This window comes from Euprymna scolopes, chromosome 27 (genome assembly GCF_053919585.1).
Source record: "Euprymna scolopes isolate OS-2025 chromosome 27, ASM5391958v1, whole genome shotgun sequence".
In the NCBI taxonomy this organism is placed as follows: domain Eukaryota; kingdom Metazoa; phylum Mollusca; class Cephalopoda; order Sepiida; family Sepiolidae; genus Euprymna; species Euprymna scolopes.
This window is the reverse complement of record NC_136508.1, coordinates 102,289,917-102,298,912: the sequence shown is the minus strand read 5'-3', so window position 1 is coordinate 102,298,912 and position 8,996 is coordinate 102,289,917. Positions and strand designations below refer to the sequence as shown.

Below are 8,996 nucleotides of genomic sequence, written 5' to 3'. Positions count from 1 at the left end.
CAACATAATTATTTACATACTTTGTTGCGGTGATCTGGTTCAGAGAAAGAGAGAGAGAGAGAGAGAGAGAGAGAGAGAGAGAGAGAGAGAAATGAATAGTAACACCTGAATACAATACGTTAATCTAGCATTACAGTAAATAAAAAATTAAAAAAAATTAACACACGTAAAATAAAAATAGAAAAACACAATTCGAGCTTTTATTCGACATATTCAGAAAAAACTAAACAAAATAAGAGGCAAAAAATCCTGCTAATGCCTAAAATACATAAAATAAGACGTAAGAATAATAATGCCTCCATTTGGTTAGTTTCCTACTTAAAATTACAAAACTAGCAGTCAAGCCCCACTTTGCTCGGGCCGTATGTAACGTTCATAACTGCAAGTGCACACACACACACACACACACGCACACGCACGCACACACACACTCACATATATCTATATATAAATATGTATATATGTATATATATATATATATTGACACATGTCAAGTTAACCTACATCTAAAATTTCAATTGTTTACACCCAAAATTGGCAGAAGTCAATTCTTTCAACATTGACCTCTCAGCCAAATTTTTGCACAAAAAAGTGATTATAAAGCTTGCCATGAAACCGATCTGCCAATATAATTTAGCATCCAGACATTAACATCCTCCCATTAGTTTTTTTTTACTTCAACCGAGAGATCTTTAAAGGATTCTAACCGTCTCTTTAAGTGCAATTTGTTTTTGTATTTCCCTTGCACTTGATTCACCGCGTATAGATAGTTTCTGAATTTTTTACTATTAGCCCGGTTGGTTTTATTATAACAAAAATGATGGATATCTCCTTACGAGTCCAGTTTATTTTTATGTCGTACATAAGTCCTTGGTATTTTGTTATTTTCAGCCTGTCAACTGTTTTAGGGTCAGCATGATTAGGGACGCTTACTTAAACTAGGTTTGCTACTCTTTTCCTCTTGTCACATGTAATTATGTCAGACTTCTAGTATATGGTTGTACGAATTTCGTAGTCATAGTAGATGGTGCATAACTTATTTCCAACTATACTTTCCGGTAAACATGTTTCCCAGACTTGCTACTACATGGATATTCAAGGTTTTACAGATTTTTCAGTGGAGATATTTACATACTCCATTGTATCGCATTGTATAACAGCCGTCACCTAACAGGATTGTGTGCATTCAGATGTTATTTAAAACGAAGCATAAATCACCCAGTTGCTCGAAAAATTATGTATACAAATGGCTTCCAAAACAATTATGTTCGTTTTTTTTTTTGTTAGAATTAGCCCATTAGTTATTTTATTAAGTGTCTCTAGTAGGCATTCAATTTCTTTCTGGTATGAATTCAAGTTTTCTCCTGGTTTGTGTGTTTCTATTAATGTGTTATTTAAAATTAAAAAATAAATCACACACTTTGAAGGCTGATTAAAAATAAGCCTCAAAATAAAATTAGACATTATGGGAATTCTATTGTTGGCGCTCGTAAGATGTTTTTTTTTTAATTAAAGTGTTCTTCCAATAGTCATTAAATTGCTATCTAGTAAGCATTTAACTTTTCTCCTACTTCTCTCTTTGTTATAAATTTCTTATCACTTTGTTTTTCCTTAGGGTGTGGCATTCTACTGGATGCTAAACATACTTCTATTAGTTTAGTTATTCCAATCGAGAGATCTTTTTAAGATTCTAACCGTTCCTTAAAGTGATATCGTCTGTATTTGTTGCACTTGGTTCACCGAGTATATTCGCCAGATAGCTTTTGAAATCTTTTTTATTAGCCTTGTTGCTCCTATAATAACTGGTGTGATTGATTCCCATCTGGGAAACCAGGGATCACAAACGGGCAACTGGCATTGATTTCTTATCCCCATGGATGTTAGTTTTTTTTTCTAATTCTCGTGATTAACGCTTGATTTTGTGTATTTTCTTCACTTTTCCAATTTTTAAATAGTGGCAGAAAACAGCATTACCTTCTGTTTTTTATCCTGGCTGCCGGCTTGCTAGTGTTTTCTTTACTTTATACTTTCATTTTTGTCTTTTTGAATATTTGCTTCATGTTAGGTCTGTCCTCGTATCAGGATATTTACCCTGACAAACACGTATACAGAAAGACCGAAGGTACATGAGGATGGTGTCTTGTAGGCATTCACATTCTCTCCGTAGGCACTCAGTTCTCTGCGTAGGCATTCAAGTTCTCTCCAGCAGACATTCAAGTTACGTGTGTCTATTAGTGTATTATTTAAAATTCAAGCATAAATTACACACTTTCTAAAAACGGACTTGGAATAACGCTCCAAGATAAAATTAGACATTATGTGAATTTTATTGTTGGATTTGGTTTTTAAAGTTTTTATTTTCATTTAAGTTTTCCTCAGGTAGTCATTCAATTGCTGACTAGTATGCATTACAGTTTTCTCCTATTTATTTTTTATTTAACTTCAGTAAGTTTAAGAGATCAAGGGGCTTCCTCCTGGATCTAACACTTGATTCTCTTATGATTTAAATTTATATCCGAGGGTTCTGTTAAGAATAGATTATGTTCCCTTTATGGCTGCTATTTGTACCTCGTTACAGCTTGGTCTTCAATGGATTAGTTCTTAGTATTTCTGCAGGTTCTTTTTTATGAAACCAGTTCCTTTTTTTATTAAACCAGTTTCTATTTTTATTAAACCAGTTTCTTTTTTTTATTAAACCAGTTTCTTTTTTATTAAACACGTTTCTTTTTTATTAAACAAGTTTCTTTTTTATTAAACCAGTTTCTTTTTTATTAAACCAGTTGATCCTATCACAATGTTTATTTCTTCCAGAGACCATGTGGTTTTAAGATCATTTTTAGGTCCTGATATTTTATTTTATTTTCCTGATCAGCTCTATTAAGGCCGACATAATTTGGGACTGTTACATCGATAATGAGTGCAGTTCTTTCGGGCTTGTTCCATATTACAATATCTGGGTTATTTAATGTGTGTCTGTTAATGTGTTATTTAAAATTCAAGTATATATCACACACTTCCTAAAAAACGGACTTGAAAATAACGCTTCAAGATAAAATTAGACATTATGTGAGTTTTATTGTTGAATCTGGGTTTTGAAGTTTTTATTTTAATTTATTTTTCTTCAAGTAGGCATTCAATTGCTGAGTAGTATGCATTTCAGTTTTCTCCTATCAAATGTGTATCTGTTAATGTGTTATTTAAAAGTCAAGCATAAATCACACACCTCCAAAAAACGGACTTGAAAATTTAGTCTCCAAGATAAAATTAGACATTGTGTGAATTTTATTGTTGGATCTGTTTTTTAAAGGTTTTACTTTAATTTAAGTTCCCCTCAAGTAGTCATTCACTTACTGACTAGTATGCATTAAAGTCCTCTCCTATTTAACATGTATCTGGTTATGTGTTATTTAAAATTCAAGCATAAATCACACACGTCCTAAAAATCGGACATGAAAATTACGCTTCAAGATAAAATTAGGCATTATGTGCGTTTTATTGTTGGAGCGGTGCGTTAGTTCTTTTGTATTGTACAAAATAGTGTTGCTTGAAAAGCGCATAGATGTTTCATTATTATATTCTATTCAAACGAAGCGAAAATTAAGAAATGCTTGTTGTTCAAGTCTAACAAAAAGTTAAAAATGAATAATGTTCTTACCTTGTTGTGACTAACCGGCAATGGTTTCCATGAAGAAAATCCTGTCTTTAATCAATTGCCGATTAGAGATCCTCGAATGAATAGTGTCCGAGTTTATCTTATTTTATGTTATTTTACTTTATTATAGTGGGTCCGTTCTAGGTGTTGTACAATATTATTTTAAAGAGTCGATCTGGAAAAAGAAAACAGAAAAGTGGAAAAATATAAATAAGTTTATGGCATTTTCTTCCATTTTATACTAAATTTACCGATTATTTTATTGACAAACATATTATTTGGACTATGAAGAACATCTACAATAGTAAAAATAGTGTGTCAGATTAGAAAGTGTTATATTTATCTATCTATCTAATCACTTATCAAATCACAAATGCCTTCCATTTAAACTCTTTAGCTAATCGACCACAGGAAACATGCGTTGGAACAGATACATTGAGAGCATTGCCAAGACAGTTGCGAAGGTAGGCTCTCTCTACCGTGCTAGAAAGTTACTTACGCCTGAAAGTATCTTTTATCCCTACAAGACAACAATACACCCATGTGTTTAGGACTGTTGTAAACTTTGTGCATCTGCTACTAGTATCTCCCTCCTGGACAGTGTTCAACAGAGAATTGCTAACCTAATAGGTCCTGAACTGTCATCAAAGCTTCAACCTCTGTCCCATCGACGAAATAATGTATTCCTCTGCCTCTTCTACAAGTATTTTAATAATCAAGACTCACACGACCTACAAGCCCTTGTACCTTTTCGACTAAAATACTTCGAAAATATTGAAAACTAGCAAAATCCCACCCCAACACAGTAGAAACCCCTAAATGTAAGGAAGCATTCTACTCTAATAGTTTAGTCTCCAGAACTGCAAGATTTGCGAACTCCCTTCCGGGCTCCTGCTTTCCCAACTGTACTGACATGCAGAAGTGTTAATATGAACAAACCGTACATAGTATTACTTTAACTTATGTCCCGGTAGTAGCTCCTACATCAAAGTAACACTGCGCCTTCTTTGGGGGGAAAATATGATAATAATAATAATAATAATAATAATAATAATAACAACAACAATAATAATAATAATAATAACAATAATAATATATATATACACATATATCTATATATTGAAATGATCGTACAAATTATTGATTTTGTCGTGTTTCTTTCTTATGAAACAGATTTTTAATTTTACTTTTAATTTTAAATTATCAATCACATTACTAAATACATACATATATATATATATATACATATATATATATATGTATATATATACATATATATATATATATATATATATATATATATACACCCACATATATATACATAATAAATGACACATTCATAACATTCCTAAATATATATATATATATATATATATATATATATATATATATATATATATATAAGTATATATATACATATTGACGCACGACAAACGCCATCATTCCAAGTTTTTTTTTTATTTCGATTATCTTACCTTTAAGTACTTCGACATGCACAATTCCTGACAAGACCCGTTTCGTAACGCGAAATCATCCATTAAATTACTATATCAATCAGTGGCACTTTATACATTTTAACTCCTCGACAAAAATAACACCTACCACCCATTAAAAAAAAATAATATGCATATTATCCTGAGCAAAATCCGAAAAATAAAAATGCCGAAAAATTTTTTTAAAAATAAAAGCTAATGTCAGCAATCTTAACATTTTCGGATTTTGTAGTCAATTCTTTTATGCATTTCAGTTTCTTGTCATGTGTTGATGCTATTTCTTCTGGATAACAGTTGTCAGATTTGATTCGTTCAGCGATATAATAATTAAATCGATATTTCACGCTACGAAACGGATACTGTCAGAAAATGCGCAATTAAACTTACTAAACGAAATAAAGTGCAAATGATCAATATTATTAAATTTCGAATATAGAATTTTGTCATTTATTTGTTATATTCTCTGTAATTTCATTGTTCTTCATGAATTAAGGATTAGTATAAATGAATTAGTTTATATATATATATATATATATATATATATATATATATATATATATATATATATATATATATATATTATGTATATAAATCCGTAATCCTGTCTGTTTGTTTGTTTGTTTGTTCACAATTTGATTAATATATAAAAAAACTTTCCTTACTTTGCTCTTTCATTTATTTCTATATATATCTTCATTCTTGGAAACTAGATACAATAAAAAGATTCTGTCATGTGTATATGACATTAAGAAAAATCGATTTTATTAAATAGCGGTATCTTAATTAATGTTTCTAGCAAAAGAATTGTTTTCAGTGTTTTATTTAAAATTGTTTTTTATACATTTTAAACAGTAATTATATTGATAAAATTTATTTTTTTTGGAATTATTATTTCAACATCGAATTAAAAAAAAACAACTTTTAGAGCTATTTGCCCCTTAGAATCTTCCGATCATTTCATTTGTTTGTTGTTATTATTCTTTAAACAGCTATACAGAAATCGCAAATTTTACGATGCGACCCATCGTTGTTTAATACCTAAAAAAATAGCATCTACTGCCTCCCTCTGAATTCCACAATTTACACTTTTCTTTCTTTTTTTTCACGTTAATCTAATCGATTACAAACTTTAATTTCTAATTAAAAGAAAGGTAAATTTTTACGACGTGACTCAGCGTCTTTTAACCCCTAAAAAAATTAGGACCTACTTCTTTGGGGCCCTAATACGTTTAAACAATCTTTATAAATTATATGAAAGAATGATTTCGAAAAAAAGAAAAATAACATTTTAAAGTGGGGGATCACTTTTCTATATAAATTATACGTAAAAAAGTAACACCAATTTTGGCCACAAACCATTCAACGAGATATATCATCTCTAGCATTTTTTTTTCAAATTTAGCGATGGAAATGGATGGGGCAAAACATGACAAATACAGTTTTTTTGTTTGGTGGGCGTGGGAATTACATTTGAAACATAAAATAATTATAAATTTAATTAATTTTTATGTCACCATTCTGTACTTTCACCTTACACTTTTATAAACAACATGAACCCCAACATATGACAAATTCATTTTTGTTATTTTGGAGGGAGATTACATTAGAAGCATAAAATGATGAAACATTTAATTTAATTGTTTTGAATTAATTCTTGATAGATCTTCATTTTTTTTTTTTTTTTGAGTTCTATCTGCTTGGTTATTTTTATTTATTTATTTATTTATTTTTGAGATCACGCGGGAATTCGCTGTTATCTTTAGTGAAACAAAAGTTCTAATGATTTATTTTAAATTATTTATTTTTAGGGTGGGTATTTATAGTACTCAATATCCGGGAAATAGTTTATTCTATCTGTATCCATTCTGCCGAAATATCTGGTTGAGGGGGTATCAGGTACTTCTTCTTTTAAGGAACGATTACATTTACATGTTTTTATCCGTTCTTTTATTTATGGAATGGTTGTGAGGGTATCCATGTTACCCATGATGAAAATGATTAGTGTAGCAGGTGTGTTCCAAACGGAACTGTATGTAAACCCAGGCAACGCTGAGTACTTATGCTAGTATATACATATATACATGCAGATGTATAATGCTTTATTTATTAGATAATCAATATTTTTTCGCTTTCTCTTTCCCCCTCAGTTCATATATATATATATATATATATATATATATATATATATATATATATATATATATATATATGTATATATATATATATATATATATATATATATATATATATATGTATGTGTGTGTGGGGGGTATATATATACATTTGCATGTATTATATATATATATATATATATATATATATATATATATATATATATATATATATATATGATGCTTGCAACGTCTTGTCAGGCGAGGTTCACTCCCACAGACACTTAAAGTTCATGAGCCCAAATATGACTTCCATCGTCACAGGACATTTTAATAGGCGCATGCATGAGGGAGTATCTATATACAGATGATGTTACAGAATGTTAGCTTTGTACGACAGCTAAGTCTCTCTCTCTCGGTTCAAAATATTAGGATCCAGCAACAAGCAAGAGCAAGATAGCCAGCAACAATTTTAACTGCAGATCAGCTTGATGCGGGTACTGGTCTCCCGCTTTATGTGTTTTTTTAATCACAGATTTGCTTCTCCTTCAAATGTTGGCAGCACCTGTTTTTGGCGCAGAATCATTTTTGTAATCATTAATTAATTAATTAATTAATTAATTAATTGGTTTGTATTTATTCTGCCTTTACTCATCTCATGAATAGATTTGTGAAGAAAATAAATCTGTTACATTGGCGTATCATCTAATGAGCTTTTTTTGGACATGAGTTCACTACTTATCAAGGCCCAATGGCCACTCGGGGATAAGGGTTATTGTCTGTACAGTAATCAAAGGGATAGTCTAGCAATATTATTGGAGAACTGGTAAGGGGTCATTACCTTGGGGGGCGGTTCATCAGGAATTAGTTTGTGTTGGACTTGAAGACATCCAGGTTGAAGTCGGGAAGGAAACAGGCAAGCGGTACAGAGTTCCACAGGCGTGCAGTTCTAAGAAAGAAGCTTTGTTCATGGTATCTACGTTTTGATTTAGGCACAGATAGGGAGTGGGGAAAATTATTGACGGTAATTGCAGCTAGTCGGGTGTTTTTTTAGCAAGATTGGCGAGGGCGGACCAGAGAATGGAGCTCAGACGAGCACCTGCCATGAAAGTAACGACAGAACAATGACACGTTCGCTACGTCTCTTCTGTGGGAAAGAGGTTGCAGGGTAGAGAAAAGGGAATCCCCCACGAAGCCGCGAAGTCTATTTTGTACTCCGTCAAGGAAGGATGGGCTGTTTTTTGCGGCCCCTGCTTAGATGTGGAAGCAGTACTCCATCTTTGGAGTACTTGGCTCTTATAAAGATAGAGAATTGCCTCAGTAGTGAGATATCTTCTGGAGCGGCAGAAGGATCCCACCATTTTCCCAGCGACCTTGGCCACAGACTTGATGTATGTGTTCCATTTAATATCAGGTGTAAAGGTCAAACATTGTCTATTCATAAAGGATTGAGTGTTTAATTATCTAACCAGAGTTAATGTCGTTGGGCGTGATCGTCTTGTGGTCTTTCTATTACATATGTTCATATGCTGTTAAGTGTGAATATGTGTGTGACATGTCATGTATCTTCAACATATCTTCTGACATTTTTTGGTCCATCTGGAAATTCTCGTCGGGGAGGGAGACTTGATACCTCTTTTTGGAGACGAAGATTTATTTCACTCCAAGACAAGAAATTGGTTCTATATTTTTTTTATTCACATTCCAGTTTGTTCGCAGAAGATTGGAAAGTGAATTTGG

At 31.6% G+C, this 8,996-nt stretch overlaps 1 long non-coding RNA gene across 1 annotated transcript in view; it reads right to left on the bottom strand.

The window, feature by feature from the left end:
- Window positions 1–1,262: 1,262 nt before the first annotated feature.
- LOC145249038 (uncharacterized) overlaps window positions 1,263–8,996 on the bottom strand; it is a 309,222-nt gene continuing 301,488 nt past the window's right edge. The window contains exon 2 of the long non-coding RNA XR_013863450.1: window positions 1,263–3,827. This is a non-coding gene — a long non-coding RNA (uncharacterized LOC145249038). The remainder of the gene's footprint in view (window positions 3,828–8,996) is intronic.